The sequence below is a fragment of the Cupressus sempervirens genome, chromosome 5, assembly GCF_028749045.1.
Source record: "Cupressus sempervirens isolate cs-2001-9-10 chromosome 5, ASM2874904v1, whole genome shotgun sequence".
NCBI lineage: Eukaryota > Viridiplantae > Streptophyta > Pinopsida > Cupressales > Cupressaceae > Cupressus > Cupressus sempervirens.
The window spans coordinates 346,628,348-346,650,726 of record NC_143122.1 but is presented as its reverse complement, the minus strand read 5'-3'; positions in this window follow the sequence as shown (position 1 = coordinate 346,650,726).

Sequence of the window (22,379 nt, the reverse complement as noted above, 5' to 3'; positions counted from 1 at the left end):
ATAGCGCTCCACTCCTTCATCCTCTGCAATCCCTGAGATCTTAAGCTTTCTTCCTCTTGTGCCTCTGATTCTCCCTTTATCATTCTCCCATAGTGAGAGTTTGAGCTAACTAAACCTCTTCTCTTAAGCCAATCTAATTCTTCTTTCTCATCTCAGATTCTTGTACTTTTCAAGAAGTCGTCGAGCCTCACTTTCTCTCCCTGCTACCTTCTTAAGGGGGCATCTTGTAGTCCATTCTCTCCTCTTCTGCTTTAGCCTTGGGCATCTTATTTTCTTATCTTTGATGCCATGCCACTTGCGGCATCACATCAAAGAGGGCCAAAATGTAGACACCTAAAAACCTTTAGAAAATAAAGTATTTTTATTTTCTGAAAAAATTTTGATGACATCATCATTTATTAATTAATTAATTAATTTATTTTTATGCCATTAAATCCCTTTATCTTAATTAAAAATATTTAATTAAGGAATCCCTCCCAAAAATGTTTAAATCTTATTTAAACATTATTTCCTTATTTATTAATTATTTAATTAATAAATTGACCAAAAAACCCAAAATAAATAAAAAATTTATTTTTTGCCCAAAACTTGGCCAATTTCCTTAAGACCACTAACCTCTTCCAAAATCTTCGAATCCTTCTTTAATTTTAATTAAAGGCTAATCCCATCATTTCCTACCCCTAATCCCAACTCAAAATATTTAATTAAGATTAAATATTAATCCTCATGTTTATTTAAAAAGTTTTAATAAATATCTCCTCAACCCAAACCCTTGAAATAAATAAAACTTTATTTATTTCCTAAAAATCTAATTTATCCTCATCCTAAGAAGTTCTAGACTCTTCTAGAAAGTCTTCATCCTCATCGTAGGAAATTCTAGACTACTCTAGAAAGTCTTTATCCTCATCCAAAATCTAGACTCTTCTAGAAGATGTCTTTAAACCTAATCCTAATCCCCTCCTAACCTTGTCACATTCTCTAAACATGGGTTAAGACTTACTAACCCAAGCCAAAGTTAACAAATATCTCCTCCTTCACCCACCCTCATTAAAAGTCATCCACTTGCCTATCCCTAAGCTAATCCTAAACCATCCTAATCCATCCTCTAATCATTTGCACAAGCCTAAGCAAGCTTAAAACCCTTCTAATCAAGCCCAAGTCGAAATTGCTCTCATCTCCCTCAAAATATCTCAACCATAAAACTTTATGAAGCCCATTAGGCCTTAAATGACTCTTCCAAGCCCTTTTATTGCTCTTACAAGCCATTATGAGGGTCTTTATGAAGATTTTATCCCTTGAGCCTCCTTTGTTGACTCATCCTTCCCCTTTCCTCCATCCTCTCACCATGTGACATGTTTCACTCCTTGATTGGCTGTAAGGAAGCACAATCCATGTGCTCTCCTCTCATGCAATCTGAGCCCTCCATGAGTTTTTCCCCATCCTTGCATCTTATCCCTCAATCCCTCAAGGCTCTTGCCTATAAATTGGATCCTTCCCCTTTGCAAAATAACACAATCCATGAAGTAAAGTCATAACGCCATTTTGAGAAGCCACTTTACATCAAAACCATACACTCACACCCAAATTCCAACTCCATTTGAAGCCCTTTTTGAAGCATAAGCTTGAGCATACATCCTATATATTTAGACAAAGCCACTCAACAAGAGAGCTTCTTATTGAGAGAGCCCATTAATGACTCATATTCTCAATTCAGAGCTTATCTTAGTCTATCTTGAAGTTTATGAATTTTGTTTAGTTTGCAGAAGCTTTATTTAAATTTGGTTTCTATTAGCATACTAACATTGCTCATATACATGATGAACATAAATGTTTGAAAAAAAAAATTGATCACTTGACACACATTCTTGAGAAGAATAATATCAGTGTTCTTGAGTCTATCGGATAAACTTCTAATGAAGGGTCTAACAAGGCAAAAGAAAACAACAAGGGGAAAGGAAAGGGCAAGGCCCTTGTTATAGTTTCTCCCTCACCATCCACTTGGGTTCTTGATTCGGGTGCTTCACACTACATGGTTTCATCTAAGGAATAACTTGCATCCTTAGATCCATGTACTATGCCTTCTATTTTGATGGGTGATGACACTCCTATTGAGATGTGTGGGAGAGGATCTATTGATGTGGGGGATGGAACATTCCATGATGTTCTTTGTGTACCCTCATTATCAACTAATCTCCTATCGTTATACCAAATCACTCACATAAGTTCAAGCAAGTAGGTTGAGTTCACTATTGATTTAGTGGAGATACATCAGTTGTACAATGATTCTATAGTTGTAGTTGGGAGAGCAGATCATTAGTTACAACTCTATCTATTTTCTCACTTTGTTCCTAATCCTCCTTCGATTGTTTCGCTCGCTCACTCTAATGATGTTAGTAAATTATGGTATGAGTAGTTTGGCCATCTTAACTTATGCTACTTGCATTAACTCAACTAGTAGAGCATGGTCACAGGGTTGCCTTCAGTTCAGTTCTTAGGTAGTATTTTCCAAGGTTTCTTTTTTGGTAAGCATCCTAAGGAAAAGTTTGATAAAGGTAAGGCATGGAGAGCTTCACAAATACTAGAGTTAGTTCACAATGATTTGGCTAGTCCATTTTAACATCCTTCTTTTAGCAAGGCTTGATATGTCTTCAAACATTGATGACTTTTCTCAATATACTTGGGTGTACATTCTCAAATAGAAGTCAGAGGTATTTGATCATTTTCAAGACGTGAAAACTTTTGTAGAGAAGCAATCTAGGAAAGCCATCAAAAATTTTGTGCACAGATAATGGTGGTATGTCAACTATTAATTTGAGAGATTTTTCATTTAAGAGGGGATTAATTTATAGCATTCAATTCCATACAATCCTTAGTAGAATGGTGGTATAGAATGAAAGAATAGATCGTTGAAGGAAATGGAAAAATGTATGATTCACTCTAGATCTTTGCACCATAGTATAGGGCAGAGGCCATTAATTATGCTTGTTATATCCAAAACCATGTTCCGCATCAATCCTTCAAGGGAGTTACTCCTTTTGAGGCTTGGAGGAGTTAGAAACCATTATTTAAGCACTTTCAAGTTTTTGGCTATCTTGCATGGGCCCACATTCCTACATAGAAATGCAAGGCCTTGGATTCATAGAGCAGACCTTGCATATTTGTAGGTCATCCTAATGGTGTAAAGGGTTATTGGTTTCTCTACCCTACTACACATGAGTTGTTCATTGAGAGGAGTTTTCAGTTTAAGGAGGGATCTTCAAGCTCTCTTTATATCACTTCTCCAACTCCTAGTACTTTGACATTGGAGTCACTTCAAATACATGACAGATCTTCTGATGAGTCAAATTCAGCTGAGCAATCTTCTACCTCCGCTTCTGATGTAGAGAGTGATTTAGAGGACTCACCTCCTTCCTCTCTTAGTCATCAATTAGAGGTTGATGATTCCCCTCTAGATTCTCCATCTTTTGGTCCACTTTGGGCTAGACAGACCTTGCAATCTATAAGTGATTGGGTTGGGGATCCATCAAACACCAAGCAAACTCATTCACAGTTCTAGGATGCTCCACATGTCTTCGTTGCTACTACCTTAGATACACAATCCTTTCATGAGGCTTCTAGAATTCTTGAGTGGGATAAAACTATGCAAGAAGAGTATAGTTCCTTGATAAGGAACCACATTTGGGATCTTGTTCCTCTTCCTAAGAGAAGAAAACTTGTTCAAAGTAAGTGGATCTATGAAAAAATTTGTTGCAGATTGGTTAGTTGACAAGTGCAAGACTTTCTTAGTCACTAAAGGATTCTCCCAAGTTTTTGGGATTGACTACTCTGAGACTTTTGTGCTAGTTTCCTGAATGAATTCCATTTGACTTTTTTTTTTCATTGTTGTGACTGATCATTGGGTAATACATCAAATGGATGTGAAGGGTGCTTTTATTCATGGCGACCTTCACGGGGAGATCTACATGGAGCAGCCACAAAGCTTCCTTCATGATTCTTCACTTGTGTGCCATCATTGGAAGTCTCTCTATGGCCTCAAATAGACTCCTCAGGCCTGGTATGCCAAGATGGACTCCTTCTTTCTATCAACTAGGTACTCTTGGTGTCATTATGATCCTAATGTCTACATTCTGCATTAGGGTGATTCATGTCTATTTTTGGTTTTTTATATTCATGACTTGTTGATTACAAGAAGTTCTTCACCCACCATTAAGGTTATCAAAGTTTCCCTTCATGAAATTTTTTTGATGATTGACTTGGTATTGTTGCATTACTTTCTTAGGATTGAGATCTTTCAGTTTCCTTCTAAGATCACCATCACATAGTCCAAGTATGCTCTAGATCTACTCTAAAGATTTTATATGGCTGACTGTAAGCCTGCTCTCACTACCTTCCTTTCTAGAGTCAAACTTGATGCTCAGTGTTCTTCTCCACTTGTTGATGGCACTTTGTACAACCAAGTTGTTGGGAGTCTCATTTATATAACTCATATAAAAATTGACTTCTCATATGCTATCATGTAGGAGCCTCATGAGTTGCACTGGAAAGTAGCTAAGTGAATCCTTCACTACATCTAGGGCTCTCACAGTTGTGGGATTCACTATGCAGTAGGTGTTGAGCTTGATTTGGTGGGCTACACAGATTTAGATTGGGAGGGTGATTCTCAAGATCATAAGTCTACTTTAGGTTATAGCTTCTCACTTGGTTTAGGTCTTGTTTTTTGGTTGAGCAAAAAGAAATCTACTATTTCTTTATCTTCTACTGAGGCTGAGTATTGGGAGGTTGTAAATGCCGCCACTAAAACCATTTGGCTTCAACAACTTCTCACTAATTTTGGTATCTAGATTAGATGGCCATCAGTCATATTTTGTGACAACTAGAGTGCCATTCAGATCTCACAAAATTGGGTCCATCATCAATAGACCAAACACATAGAGATCCACATGCACTACATCTAGGAGCTCATCCATGGTCACATCATGGACCTGCACTATTGTCTAACTTCCAAGTAGGTTGTTGATATCTTCACCAAACCCTTCACTAAGTGCAAGTTCCTTAATTTGCAAGCTTTGCTAGGGGTATAGGATGCTTCATCTTTTGAAGGGGCCTCTTCCTCTCACTCAGAGTCCAGACTTTTTTATTGGGGGATCTCTTTTCTCTCTCTTTTGGGGGAGTTTTATGTACATGGATACCTCATCAAGCTTAACTTGTCAGGACCCATCTCTACATCCATCTAAGCTTCACTTATGGGGAGGTATTAGTGTAGTTTTTTATTTGCTAGTATGAATTTAAGGTATTGACATATTAGCTAAAAGCTAGATTAAATTTATTATACAAAAATAGAATGGTGGATGGATCATCAAGTGTTATAGAGTCTAGTAGCAAGTGTGAGGCTTGTATTTTGGGTAAGCAAGACTTCCCTCTAACTCTCATAATTTGAATAGAACTAAAGCATCATTTTCCTTAGTGCATACTGATTTGGTTGGCCTTATACAAAGTAATTTTATAGGAGGGAGTGCTTATTTTATGACCTTTATTGAAAATATTTGGCAATTTTTAAATATTTGGAAACTTTGTATCTAAAGTTTTAGTAATGCCAAATGAATGCTTGACAAAAAAATAGTTGAAGTCCTTAAAATATATACTATTAGTTAACCTTAACATTGAAAGGTGTACCCTTTTTTCTTTTCACTCCCTTTACAAAACCAATGTCAATATGAATTTCAAGTTTATAATGGACTATGAAAATGAATGATTAAGTTTATAATGGACTAAGAAAATTCCACTACTTCAAGATAAAAACATTATAGAATTATCTGTGTATTCTCTCACAAATTTCTTCTAAGAAGATGCTTTTATAGGAAGTTCTAATTTTATAAAAAAATTAAACTAAAATTAGTAGCTATTTATTTAATTAAGAAGCTTAGGAAAGCTAAAAATTTACATAAGATTATTTCTTATTTAATTTTATTAATTATAATTTAAATAAAAAATAATTATTATGTTGACTTTCAATAGTTTATTCAAAGGTCAAGTAATAATTTTATTAACACTTGTGTGTTTAAGGTTACTAAAATTATAAGTTAACATTGATTGAGAATACAACTCATATGAAATATTTTAATATAAACATAATTAAAATGTCCTAGTTTTCCTTTCAAGGATATATGTAAAACTACATAAGATGAAACTCATTTCCCTTTTTCATGTGTCTTCCTGCAAAAACAAATAAATGAACCCCTATGTACCCACTTATATAGATACAAACAAAATCCTTAACAATAACTCATACTCAATAAGGAATCATCAATACTCTATTTTCCATGCATGACATATCCAAATCCACAAATAAAAAGAATTAAGTAAGAAGAAAAATGATACAATTTTTTATAATAACATAATTTTCACTTTTCATATTGATAAATATACAAAAAATTATTCTTGTATACATGTACTATTTAACCTCTTTGATTATATGCTTATTAACATATTTTTGACCTATTATTTGGCCATAGATATCGTGTTTTTATGATCACTCAAGGGACATTTTCCTTTATCTTAAATATACTTTCTCTTCAAAATGAAATTTTTTATGGCTTATTTATTTCCTTAAAACACAATTCAACTTCTTCTATCCAAGATTTTATAATTCAAACTTAATTTAAGTCTCTCTCATCTCCTTAGTTATGTATTTTTATCACATTTATCTACTTGCATTACTAGGTAATTATTCATAGTTAGACCCAATAAAAAATAAATATTAAATGATAAAAATTTAAAATCTATTGTGTTCTGTTAAATAGAAACATGAGATGTACATAATAAATATTATTTAATCTTAATACTTATTTGATATCAACTGAATACAAACAATAATATTAACATGTATAATATCTAAAAATAGTCTTTATTAATGTTGTTTTATATAAAGATAATACAAATATGAGACCCCCTTTTAATATTTAAGAGCTTCTAAGTCTATAATACTATATAATAAAGATGACTAACTAATAGAATAAATTTTTACATCATACAAGAACTATGGCTATCACAATATTACTAAATATTAACAAAAATAATATGAGGGTAATCTATTAATGTTGGAATTCATCAGAATAACTAAGAGGGGTAAGGGTGAATTAGTAATCCAAGGTCTAGATGTACAAATAAAAGTTTTCAAAACTTAGTGAACACATATCCATATAACATATTCTTCATCATGCATCCATTAGATCATACAATCACTTAAACTTTGTACATTATTGTCAAATCAAATTTGCAGAAATGAAAGCATGAAACTTAACAGATTTAGTAACGCATTTGACACAAAGAAATATGTGGAAAGCCAATTTGGGAAAAACCACCATTAACATGCTACTCAGTCTCACTCTTCTAAAGTGATGCCCTATGAAAGGCCAACCCTATTAAAGGTTACAATGCACACTATTAGGAGTGAGCTTTGTTAAAGGACTTTAGATCATTCACTTGGAATGTCACTTCGTTAAAGGATTTAAAAATGATAATAAGTCAACCTTTATCCAAAGGATTTATCCTAGATTGGTATAATGATTAGAAAGTAACAGTAAGGCTTGACATGATAACTACTTACAACTAACTTTGCAGATTGTAGATCTTTGTTTTAGTTCTCCATTCTACTTGGCTTTCACACACTTTATCTCTGATAGGTTTTCTAGCCTTCAAGCATCCATACTATAGGTTCTCTCCCTTCTTGTTTTGTTTTCCAATACTAGTATATTCTCTTTGGTCACTAAATGAAGCAATACCTTAGACTCCTTTTCTTCCTTAGGTTCTCGCACATGACAAACTTTTCTTTTGACTAGTCATCATTATAAATAGAAAGTTTAGATCTTTTGGCATTCATCATTTATTTTCTATTTTAGGGTTACATATGATTAGTCAAGATTAAATGAATCTACTCATCTTTTCATTTTATTCCCATATACAAAACCTAAAATAAGAACTTAGGTAATGGTGCGCATGTGTACCTAGTCAAGGTGCACATATGTGCACCATTTTGGACCTTCTAACCAAAACATAGTTAAGGGTGCACACATGCACACCCCATTAAGATGCACAATTTTGCACCCTTAAACCTCCTAAGTCTCACCAAGTCCCATTGCACATGAAATATGCACAGCAGCACATATTCACTTGTGTGCACCCTATCTAGATGTGCACCTACATAGGTGCACAACTATTCTTAATGACTACTCTTGAGTCATTTAGTACACCTAGCACACCTATCATGGTGCACCAGTGCACTAAATTCCACAAACAAAGGTTTGACTGGTTTTGTGAGAGTTTGGAGTTTTGGGTCTAGTTTTTAAGTAATTAGCATTTTGTTAGGGATTAATTTTCACCTCTCCAAACTAATGTATTTACATTTTGTTCAGATAAAATGGCTTCCTCCTCATTCTCACTGTTAGAGAGGATGGCTCCAAAACCAATTGTTTCCAAGTTTCAAGGTACACTAAAGAAATCATGCTTTTAGGATGCACATTTAGAGATTAGAGACATGGAGTTGGGACATATTGACTAGAATACATTCTTGATACTTTGCAACAAGCCTAAGGAGAGGTCCCTAATGCTCTCAACACTTATCAAGTTAGGCTTGGTTAATTTGGCTTCACGTCCTATATCAATGCAATCTTTAGAGCTTTTCATGGCATTAGCAGAGAACTATGTTTCTAAAGAAAGAGTTCTGAAGAGTATAATAGGGGAGATAGTCTGAGATTTAACACCAAGGAAAATTGAGAAATTCTTCCATCTTCTGAGAGTGGATCAATACATGAAAATTACTTATCATCAAGAAAAAATATGGTATAGGTAACATGAAAAGGAAGATAAAAGAATCATACAATCATCATTCTTGATAGTGAGAACATCGATGGGAAGGAGAAGATGTAAGGTAGATATGACCATGGGATATATGAAGGATGATATTGAATACTCCATTGTGCTTTTGAGAAGGATTATGGGTTTACCAGTAGTTGTGCACTTGAATATCTAGATGGTACATTTGATTGAGATCATCAAAATAACTAAAATTCTGACTGATTGGGCTACAATAAAAATTGAAAACTTAGATGAGTAGTTGGTAGGAGTCAAAGCTGACCCACAAATTTACATTACATCATACTTGGTTCATTTATTGGTAGCAAGGACAACTGACTATCCAATATTGTACAAGAAGGGAAACATGTAAGACGTTAACGCTTGGCCTTATGCATTATATCCCCAACTAATAGAGAAGAAGCTCATGGATTACAGCAAGGAGTATAGAATAGTGAATGATGCTTTCATTTTCACAATCATTCAGTTCATTGAGGGTGATTATTATAAGCAGATGTTAGTAGAGGCAATGACTAGGATTGCATAGATGGGTGCCTACTACATACAATTTACCTAAGGGTAGTAGGTACAACATTTAATTTGAAGAAAATCCTAAGATATCCATCAGATAGGCTTATTTTACTGGAGATTGCAAGACAACTCACATCTGTGTACAATAGAGTGAGGAAACAACATAAGAAGACTTGGGTATGGCCTATCACTATCTAGGTCCATTTGAAGTTGAGTGAAAACAAGATATCATGACCTTTGATGTTGAATGGGATCAATATCCCTTCAAGGATTAGAAGTTCCCTTGACCATTCTTGGATAATATTGGTAGGGTTAAACTTTTGGTAGGAAAACAGTTTGTTCATCAATATGTAGTAGAGTATCATTCGATGAATGTGATAGGTAACTAGGATCATATCCAAATTAGGGATTATTTTAGGATGACTCTCTATCTAGTAGAGAGTGCCTTAAAGATAGAGATCCTACTAAAGTTCATTCAATAAGACACTCAAGAGGTCTTAGATCCCTTGTATAATCAGGATAATATATTTGATAGAGCAATTATGAATGTAGAGATCGATAGGGAAGAGAATGCAGATATCAATCATAAGATGAGAGATTTAATTCAATTGACAAGAGATTGGATCAAGAAGTCCTTTAAGTTGGACCCAGTTCCTCATACCATCATCCTCCAAGCTAGAGTACACCTAGTTAAGGGTAAAGGTGCAAAAGAAAAAGTACCAACTATCCCTGCATAATCTCCAATGAGACTAGAAATAGTATATAAGTATGATAAGGAAGTTGGTTACATGAAGGAAAACAAAGGGAAGAATAAGAGGAAAAGATTTTGTCCCAAGCAAGGTGAGCCTAAAGCTAAAAAACTACAACAATAAGAGGCAACTTAAGCCCAAGAGGTGGGTCAAGCACTTTGTAACCAAGAGCCTCAAAATGAAGGAGAAACTCAAACTTAGGATATACCACTAGTGCCTTCCTTAGAATAGGAATAGGAACAACCTCCAGAGCAAGAATAAGGAAAAGTGCTAGAACACGAAGCATAGGAGGTGCCCCCACCTACTCCAAAGGAAGAAGCCTCTCCCTCAACTACCAAGAAAGAAGGATTATACCTTTTTCCTCTAGTCCCCAAAACCATACCTGAAGAGAATGAAGATGATGAAGAAGATGAGGAAGATAATCTTTCGTTGAGTCAAAGAACACACTTGGTGAGGGTAGCTCAATAAGAGAGGAGGAGAAGCTCCACCATCACATTGCTATCTATTCCCAAGAAACATATTTAGGTTAAAACTTTAGAGGATGAGAAATGATAATGGATGGATGAAGAGGGGGGAGAAATAAAATATTTTCAAGATGTTTGATTTCAACTTTATGCTAGTAGGAATTGAAATGATGGATGATAAAATACAAGATACACCCACGAACCAACCCTTGGGAGAGGATTGAAATCAAATGTCACCTCTACCACAAGGATGTCTAGGTAGTTTTCCATGATTAGTATAGGATTTGTAATTTTTGGACAAAGGATCAGCCACTCCCCTCCCTTATATCACTGAAGAAGATAGAGAAATGTGTGAAGAAGAGCCTGAGAAGAGACCAGCTGATGAAGTAGCCAAGGAAGGAAAAATACCTGAAGAAGCTCAGTAAACTTCTTAGGATACAGAGACTATAACTTTTGATACACCAAATACAAGGAAACCAAATTTATATATCTCACAAAAGGAGAAGACTCTAGAAGGGATGGATAAGGGAAAAGGCCCTGTAGAGTAGTCATCATTGTTAGCCAAATATATGTCTCTGATGGGGACTCTACCAACTTAGTTGAAAATAGAAGTCATAGTTTGACAAAAGTGATAGCTAAACCTGAATGAATAAGAGAGTATGGATGTGCTTGTAAAAGCCATCAAGATGCCTGAGCTTCCTATAGCTTATGCATGACAATTGATCTCCATAATGAAGAATAGAGATCAAGACCTGCTCGTTCACATATCCATTCTTCCTCCACATGCTAAAACTAAAGATCTAACTCCTAAAGACTATCATATTAAAAAAATTTCATTAGGAAAGTCCATAGGAGATGTAGCTAAAGTTATGGTCAGTATGGGTGTTAGGGAGGTGTTTAAGTATTTTGATGATAATGAGATTGAATTAATAAAGTTGCACAAAGAAAATGAGTTTTTAAGAGGATATTTACATGAAATTGTAGGTCTATTGGATCAAGACCACCTAGAGGTTACTCTCACTATGGCATTAGAAAGGAGAGAGAAGGGGAGTGTCCAAGTGGGTTCATTTTTGGGAGCATGTCAGCAATGGCATGACAATTTTGAGCAAAAATGTGTAGACATAATATAGGCCAATTTGAACCTATTGCATAATGTTCATTCTAGTGTGGAGAAATTGGCATCTATAGTAGACAAGGATTTTGGGATTACAGATGTGGTACATAATTGGGGAAAAGACCTTCAAGCACTCCAAACAATAAAATTTCAAAGGTATCATACACTCATAGAAATGTATATAATAGATGAGATTGATAAACTTGAGGATTGGATTGATAATATAGCTACTAGAAATAAGGTCATGGACAAACTTCATGAAGATATTCAAAAGTTAAAGGGCCAATCATGGGAGAAAATTTTGCATGCAAAGATGTATTATGATGCCATTTTCCTAAATATCTTTTAAGATGAGTTGAAGGTGAAGCTCAAGTTAGTACAAGTAGAAGTTGAACAATTTCAAAGAACTTTAGAGGATGCTTTGTCTGATGAAGATATTAGCAAGCATTCAAGACTAAAAGATATATTGGTGAGACTTGATCCTAGACTTGACAAATTTTTAGAAACTCAAATGGATATCAATAATTATTAGAAAATAGTCAAGAATAAATATGAGGAATTATATTTACCAAAATCTTCCCAAGTTATGGAGATTATAGAGAAATTCAATAGAAAACATCTACACATTGCTCTAGTATAAAACGGAAGAAAACCCAGAAGCTAGAAATTTAGTTTCAACACTTGGGAAATTTTTGGATTTTTCAACTTGCTTCTTAGGTGCACTACTTTTGAGGTGCACTATTTCAGAGGTGCATTGGATTTTTTGAAGAAGATAGAGGTGCATGGATAGGTAACTGCTAGTTCCAAAATTTAGAGCTTTCCATGCACTAGAAATGCATTCTAACAATAGTTTAACTCATACACACATTTAGAGAAGGCCAAGCTTCCACTTTTAGTGCTTCCAATGACTCCCAGATCCTCTTACAGCTTCATTCTTCTTATCTACTCCTTCTTTCTTTGTTTTAAGACATGTAAACACTCATGCACCCATCAATTGATATAAATAAAGGAGGAGTCCTATTTTAGCACCATTTAGAGAGTCATTTTGTACATAAATAGTTTTTATTTATTTGTTTTAAGCATATTTTTGCATGAAAAGAGCTCTCACTCTCAACAAAAATTGAGAAGAGGATTTCTTATAAATTCAAGAATGTAACATACATTCCAAGTCAATATTTTGATGCAATAATGTATGTTTTTAGTTCTCTCATTCCGAGTGTAGTTATTCTTGCCAGAGTGTGTTATTTTTGTGGATTCTTGTTCACGATAATAATGGAGCCAATAGTTCTTGTGTGTTTATTTGATTGTGTGATATTTTAGTTCTAGTGTTTGTTGTGTATTGACAAATTTTGTTGATGTATAGGTTTGGAGAAGAGATCACCCTTTTTTTCATACATAGCTTCTCATCTTGCATGAGTTCACTTTCCATGGCCTTGCAATTTGAGAAGAATAGAAACATCTTTCAAATTTACTAAACTTCCACTGGTGATTCCATCAGTGAATTTGAGGAAGCATTGCTCCAACTTTCATTGGTTTCCTACCTGATCTTTTGAATGATTTAACTCCTAGACATTTTGTTACCATGGTTTAATTCCATTAGGAATTTCCCTTTCATGTTATTTATTTTCATCTACCATTACCTTATCTTTTCTATTTTCTTTGCTAATCCTTGCTTAAATTAGGAATTCATATAGTTGTATTTTTAGATTACATTCATTAAAATAACAAAATATACCAAAAACATATCACTTTTTGTAATCATCTTATCTAAAAAATTTACAAACTAGAAAAGGCCTCTTTGTGAACAAATACATTTATCTTCAATTGAGCAAATTCTAGTAGGTCACAAGATCGCCTGGAAACTTGGAGTTGATCCTAGATCAACTTTTCAAGAGAGGAGTTTGAAAGAATTCTTGCCATTAATTATCATGCAAAATGACACCTCAACAAGCACCTGCTATGAAATTTTTTAAGCTTGGTTGATGTAATTCATTTTACTTGTTCTTCTAAACTTAATCAGTGTATCCATGCTTTGCAACCTTAAGTAGATAATCAATGAACTATAATTTCACTGTCTAAACTGATCTTTGTACTCCTTGTCCATATCATAGCTTAACATTTCCTCTAGGCATTATTGTTACCTCATTTGATCAAATCCTCTTCATCAATCAAACAAGTGATAGTATGCAAATGATCTAAGCAATTTTCTTACTAGCAAGTAGCAGGTCTGACATTAATGACAAAATAATGATTGAAGTACATTCTCATACTTGGATCAAATTGTTTTCAACAATCTCCCTCTTTTGCATTGATGGAAAACTAAACTAAATTAGTACAACCAACAATAATACCAAAAAGAAAACAATTTCTTGTGTTGAAATCTCTCCCTCTATCAACAACTTTCATCATCTATATAGGTTACAAAATTATGTTTTTATCAATAGATAATAAAATTATCCTTTTGACTCCCTCTTGATCACTTCTTATATCTCCCTCAATACTATCTCCCTCTTACTAGGTAGATGCAATCATTTCATACTTTGTAGTAATCAATAGGTACACTACCTCCCTTTGAGTAGATATTCCATGTTTCTTCTATCTGTATCTTCTATCTCTCTTAAATTTCTTCGTCCCCATATCTTCTATAATCTCTCTCTTGGACAATAATGTCAAAGACATGTCATCTTAATATGTAGATATGAGCATTTTCAATTTCTTCCTCTGTCACCTAGCTTGTGACTAATTTGTAGCTCCAGCTCTTTGATTAATTTATGCATCTCCTAAAATAATATTGATTGTATCAATATATAACATATGTCAATCATTGTCTTTGATGAAGGGCACTTCATACATGCTTCTTTAAATAGCCTTGGATAGGGCTATCACCCCTAGTTTACCTCTTAAATACTTATGAGCATCCTTAGGTAATGCTTTTGTAAAGATATCAACTATTTGTTCATTTTTGTTAACATATTCCATCTTCGACTCTTTATCTTGAACTAACTCTCTCAAGTAGTAATATTTGATTGCAATATTCTTAGTCTTTGTATGCATCACATGATTCTTTAATATATTTATAGCACTTGTGTTATCATAATAAAGTATTAGAGGTTTAGTGATTTTGTCCTTCATACCTTTTAGTAGTTGTTTGATCCATACAATGTTTGTACAATTTAGTGCAGCAACGACATATTCAACTTCAATAGTAGAATGAGATATGCAATTTTGATTCTTGCTTGTCCATGTAACTAGCCTTTTTCCTAAGAAAAATGATCCTCTACTAGTGCTCTTTCTATCTTCAATATTTATAGCCCATTTAGCATCAATGTAGGCTCTCAATTCAAATTTCTAATTTTTCTTCTAGTATAGACCATATTCTTTTGTGCCTTTTAGATATCTCATTATTCTCTTAACTTCCATCAAATTATTCTCCTTAGGATTAGCAAAGAATATTGCAACTAGCCCAATAGACAATGCAATATCAAGTCTATTGTGTACTACATATTGTAATTTTTCAATTATAGACATGTACAATGTTTGATTCAACTCAATTGAATCATCATTCTTTGAAAATTTATGTCTTGTCACCATAGGTGTGCTTACTGTCTTAGAATCTTTCAACTCAAAAGTTTTCAGTACCTCCTTTACTTATTTTGGCTAAGTGATGTATATATCATATTTCATCTAATGTACATTGTAAGAATTTTCCTAAGGGAAAAATTCACCCAAGAACTAAGAACTCAAACACAAGCACAACTGTAGACCAAAAATGGAGAGAGTATGATCAAAATAAAAATGTATTCAATAATTACTCATCAGAGTACACTAGGAGTGCCTGAATATAAAGGCATTAGAAGAGCTTCTAGAATGTGTAGAAGTTAGCACCATGAAGTGTCATACAACCAAGCACATGTCCACCAGATATGGATTATCCTCCATTAAGCATGGAAGTAAGTGCGGTGATTAGAGGATAAGTCTACAAGGGTGGGACATGCAAAGCAGTGTTGTAGACACCATGTGCTCAAATAAAGTTGCATACTCCTATGTTGTCTACATGACAACTCAAAGGGTGTGCAAACTCCTAAGTGTCTCACAAATAAAAATAATAAAATAATACAATATAATTAAATATTGTATTAACCTAAGTAAACTTAAGTAAGTGTAAATAGTAAAGTAGATATTTACACCAGCACCCCCCCTTAAGTGCAACTGAGGGGAATGCCCTTAAGCTTACAAACTAGGATGAAGATGCATAATGGGTCCCGGCTACTAGGCCATGTTAGGTACCCATGTACATAATGAAGATGCAATCTCCCATAAAGCGAGGAAAGAGGGAAAACCTCATGGGAAAAACCCTCCCCCAAAAAGAGAGATGAAAGAGGATGCATCGATGGATGGAGTAATCAAGACCCCCCCATGACGACATAAATCTAGTATATACATAAGAGAATAAAAGAAGGAAGAGATATAGAATAGGCTCCCCCCCCCCAAAAGAAGAATGCCAACAAGTGAAAGTTGCTCCGATGAAGAAGCTGGTCCAAGAATACAGAAAGGTGTTCCTACCCTTAGGAAGAAACAATGCCCAAGGTGCAGTCCTAAAGATGTGTACTGGCTTGAAAACCTACTCAAGTATCCCTGTACTAATGCTGAAGTTTACCCCTTCCAATTGTGCTAAAAAGAACAAATGCAGATCTAGTAAGGATGTCTGCTGAACCTATTCCACTAAACCATCTATCTCCCCTACTGACAAAGAGACCTCCACTAATTTCTATTCATAAGGATCCACAATCATGCCAACCTGTGTAGATTGATCATATAGAGAATGGACATGAGGGTCAGAGTGAGCCCTCTCAACAATTGTAGAAGAATCATCATCAATGAGAAGATGTATGTCCTCAAGTCTATCTCCCAAGTCAAATGAAGCTGGAGCTAGAAGATGAGATGTACCAAGATGTGATGGACCTTTCACTATGGAAATATAAGCATGTGGAGTAGACTGATGTGACCTCTCACTGCAACTATCGATAGAACCCCATGTGTCTGAACCTGTTGAAGCACTATCGCTAGTGTCACTATCAATTTCCACTGTGTATGAAGTGCGGAGAGGAGTAGAGGACAAGCTCGAAGAACTTTTCTCAAAGTGAACATCCTTCTCCACAAAAATCTCATGTGTCTCTGGATCCATCAGTCTGTAAGCCTTCACATTTTTTTCATAACCAATAAAGGTACAAGGCCTAGGTGTTGGTGCCTTGAAACTCCTGGAAGAAAGGTTTGCCCATGCTAGAATAACTAAAGACTCGAAGGTGACTCACAACTAGTTTTCTGTTGCACTGTGCCTCAAAAGGAGTCTTTCCATCTAAGGCTAGATGAGGAGACCTATTAAGTATGTGAGTAGCCTACTAATGGCTTCAACTTCTAATGTAGGATCAAGAGACTTGGCCTTTATCATGCAACTTTCCATGGTATTGAGAGTCCTTGTCCTCATAGCTACAACATCTATCTTGTGCAGACTAAATGCTGATGAGTTCTGAAGATCAATCCCCTACATTCTGCAAAATTTCTTAAGTCGTCTATCAACATATCTGTTCTCATTGTCCACTCTTAATACTTTGATGGCTTTCCTTGACTTGTGTTCAACATGAGCCTTGAAGTCTTGAAGCTTGTGAACCACTTCATTCTTGTGATGAAGGAAGAAGACTCAAGTGAATATGGAAAATTCATCAACAAATGCGAGTATGTAGCAGCCTTGGCTGACTAAAATCACTGCAAAGGGACCTACTAATACCATGTAAACTAGTTGAAGAACAACTGGAGCTCGAGAAGACTTCCCTTTATCATACTTTTTCTTGAGATTCATATCCACTGAACAAGATGAACACTCTCCCTTAGAAAATCTAATGTTGGGTAGACCTTTGACCATATGTTTAGAGAAAAGTTGCTAAAGAGAGCGAAAGTCGAGGTGACCAAACCGCTCATGCCATAAGTTGATTTGTGAATTAGAGTGAGTTAACAAGGCTTGAGAAAAACTCTTAGGCACAAAATGGGAGAAGGAATAAAGCCTCTTGCTATCATTGACTTTCCCAACTACTACCAATGAATCATCTTTTAGACTGTGCACCATTACTGAATCTGTAAGGAACTCAACCTTATGATCATCTCCAAGGTGAGTGATTTGGTAAACTGAAAGGAGATTGGAGCTTAGATTGGGAACATAGAGAACATCTTTGAATTTCCCATCTTCTATTTCTACATGTCCTTTTCCTTCAACTTCTATCTTAGCATCATCTCCCATGAAGATGTGTGGTACCTTTGACTACTTCAATGAAGAAAAGTCTTTCCTTGAAGAACCCATGTGGTAGGAGGCACCTGAGTCAAGTATCTATTCTGAAGAAGAACTTGTGTTGGCCATAAGTGCTTGACCTTTACCCTTTGAAGAGTTAGGAGTAGAATCCTTGGAAGTACCTGGTAGTTGAATCTTATTCTTCTTGAGTAGATTTTCTAACTCATCGATTCTTTTTGTCTTGCAATGATGATCATCATGATTTGGCTTTTTGCAGTATGCACAAAAGAGTTTGTCCTTCTTTTCATTACTTCCTTTCTTGTTTGAAGAAGAACTGCCTTGTTGAGAGGAGTCATGTTGTGTCTTAGATTGTGTTTTCTGCTTCCACTGCTTCTTCTTGTTGTTGCTTTTTCCCCCTTGACTAGATTTGTGATCATCACTAGCGACTAAAGCTTTGGTCTTAGATGACTTGAGAAGGCCAAAATCCACCAAGTGAGATTGTTCAACAATCAACATGTCTGCAAAACTATCAAAGGAAGGCTTCTGGTAAGTAGATCCCATGGTCAACTTGTGAGTATTAAAACTCAAAACAAAGTTAACATACTCAAGAGGTAGCTTCTTCAGGATGTGATGTATCAACCTATCATCCTTTATGGGATTTCCACAATCTTTAAGAAGTGCCCTATACTCATTAACTTTGATGATATAATCCTAAATTTTGTCATAATTCTTAGGATCTAAGAGAAGTAGATCATCTTCAATCTAAAATCCCTTTTCTTCATCCACTTTACCATACAACTGTTCAAGTTTATCCCAAGCTTCTTTAGATTCTGAACAATTTTTAATATGAAAGAGAAGATCCCCATGTACACAACTCCTAATTACACCTAAAGCTTGTCAGTCTTGACTTGTCCAATCAATGAGTTCTTTAGCATCTGTAGCTTTGGTAATTGTACCATCTACATACAGATTGTATCCTTTTTTCATTAATCTACTCCATGCAATATATTTCCATGTAGAATAGTTGCGTGAAGTCAAAGGAGGAAATTTAAAACCCATGATGTAGAAATTAAAAGAGCACAAAATAGAGACACAAGAACATAGTACACACCCCCCCTTTTCACTCAATCAAAAGAACCCCCCCAAAAGAGATGCGTTGGCACTTTATAAGTAGTGCATTTACAATGGGCCACTTGTCAAAAATGAACAAAGTGGACTTTCTGATTCGGCTTTTACAACTGCCTTATAAGGCTAAATTATGTCACTTAAGCACTGTAGCTCAGATTTACAACAATTCTAAAAAAGAATCAAAGCTTTACAATGCCAAAGAAGGCCTATTTCTGAAAGTGAGAGATTTTTCCACACACCCCTAAAATCTGACTTCAAATCTAGAAAGTAGACAAAAAAAATGCACTTTTGAAAAAAATGAAACCTAAACAAGTGACCAAATGTGCTCGTACGGAGCTTCTGAAGTTGCAAAACGCAGGATTTCAAAACCAAAAAAGAACACCACCACTAGAAAATTCAAGAAAATCTACCTGATTTCAAAATAAATTACACCTGATTTGGAGTCTAGATGTGCGAGTTATGGCCTCTTGAAGTCGGACTGCCAAAACAAAAAATCAATTTGGTGAGGGGTTGCACCAACAAAAGATGAGGTTAAATTTGATAGTCATATGGTCGTCACAGTAGTTGTAATTTTTTATATTATGATGTCTAGATGGGTGTCAATTTTAGCATAGCAAATTGATGATGTTAGCGCAGTCTCAAGCCCTTAGATGATGTCAACAATGTATGGATTGTACGGATTTTCCATGTGGCAGTGCGTGGTAGCTGACCAAGATGTATGGTATAGACGTGGATGCTAGCAACTACATGTACAATCACCAATGACTAGGTAGGGCAGATAGCTGATGTTTGTATGTCTGCGTAAGCTAGCCTAATGGTAGGTGGCCACGTGTTTGATTGTTTGGTAGGAGGGGCGAAGCAAATGTCTCCATGTGTCACATGGTTACTGTCCTAGAACTAGGCATGCGTGGGAGCTAGATCTCTGCTACCAGAGGTCTGAATGTCGCCGGGGATTATAGGAGTTTAGTCCCGCATGCATGGGATCATAGTTGTATGCACTATGTATAAAAAGAATGCCCATAGAGTTAAAGTAAAGAAGTCTCCGCCGGAATTACAATGGTGGTCGGTGATGTTGCTGGCCAGTGTATGTTGTGCTGCTTAGTTTGGTGTGAGGCCCACGGTGGATCTTTGCCATCGGAAATTTAATGGTACGACCCCACTAGAGACAAAGCCCGCAGATGTAAATAATATGCCTTGCGATATTAGATAAATATTCCACCAATAATACAGATCCAGGATTTGATCGCCCAGGTCTGTAAAATTTTTTTTTGAATAATTTCGAAAATAAAAAATTACAAATAATAATTTCTCTGACCGGGCAATAAAAATGCCAAAAATACTTTCGAAAAATACCCAAAAAATTGCAGAGAAATAATTCAGATTTGACAAAATAAATAATCAAATCAATGAAATAATCATACCCATACCGCAAATTGGGGCCTCTGGGTTTTGATTTGCAAAAAAAAATTTGCCTCATGGTCGACTATGAGCTAAGGTAGGCGTGCTTATAGTCAATTTTTACCAGTTCAGTGTTTCAGACACAATTTTTGTAGGACTCCGGATGCTGGCTGAGGTGATGAAGCAAACAAGAGGTCTCGAATGGCTTGTGATGAGAAAGTCTCCAAGTTGCTCTAATACCATGTAAGAATTTCCATAAGGGAAAAATTCACCCAATAACTAAGAACTCAAACACAAGCACAACTGTAGACCAAAAATGAAGAGAGTATGATCAGAATAACAATGTATTCAATAATTGCTCATCAGAGTACACTAGGAGTGTCTAAATATAAAGGCCTCAGAAGAGCTTCTAGAATGCATAGAAGTTAGCACCATGAAGTGTCATACAACCAAGCACATGTCCACCAGATATGGATTATCCTCCATTAAGCACGAAAGTAAGTGCGGTGATGAGAGGATAAGTCTACAAGGGTGGGACATGCAAATCAGTGTTGTAGACACCATGTGCTCAAATAAAGTTGCATACTCTTGTGTTGTCTACATGATAACTCAAAGGGTGTACAAACTCCTAAGTGTCTCACAAATAAAAATAATAAAATAATGCAATATAATTAAATAATGCATTAACCTAATTAAACTTAAGTAAGTGTAAATAGTAAAGTACGTATTTACACCAACATACATGCAAACCCACAAAGATCTTGATCTCTCCAAACATACACATTTCAAATTCTTTCTTCATTTCATTTGCAAAAGCTTTACATAAAATATTTTTACCTCCAAATATGATATCATCAAAAAAAAATTAAATAGTAAAATACCTTTTCCTTTCTTTGTCTTCAATCATAGATTTTTGTTATAATTTTTCCTCTCAAATTTAATCTTCACAAGATAATTACGAAGCCTTTCATACCATGCTCTTCATGCTTGCTTTAAACCATATAAAGCTCTGTGTAGTCTACATAGAATATTTTTGTTGTTAACATCAAAAAATATTTCTAGCTATTCTATATATACCTTCCCTTCAAATATATCATTCAAAAATACAAATTTAACATCCATTTGATAAACTTTGAAACTTTTTTATGAAGATTAGCCAAGAAGAGCTCTTACTCTTTCCAATCTTGCAACAAGAGTGAATATTCCTCCATACTCTATCCATTCTTTTTGTGCATATTGTTTACAAACTATTCTTACCATGTTCCTTGTGACTTTAGCATTTTCATCTAACTTATTTCTATACACCTACTTTGTGCCAATCACATTTTTATCTTCTAGTTTAGGAACTAGAGTCCATATTTTATTTTTCTCAATTTTTTCAATCTCTTCTTTCATGGCTTTACTCTAGTCCACATCTTCTAAGGAAATTTTCACTATTTTAGATTCATGCATGCTATGAAAACATGTATCATTTCTCAACTTATTCCATTTCATTGGTCTTACATCTTTATCTCCAATGATTTATGTTGCAGGGTCATGTCTCTTGACATACTATGACAATCTTGGTTATGCTCTTTTTTCCTCATTTGGTCTTTCAACTTTTGAATCACTGTGTACATCTCTATCAGGTAGTTCAACATCTCTTTCATGTATACTAATCTTAGAATTAGAATGTGCCTCAACTTAATTTAGTAACTCAACACCTAAATGCAGCTCAGTTCCTGAATGCAACTCGGCATTCATAGCATGTGACTTGATAGTCAATAAACTTATTGTTGATTTGTAACTTAATTTACAACATCTTCATCAGCAGATATACCTTCATAAAAATGTACAAAATGATTTATATTCCTCTATTTCCTTCC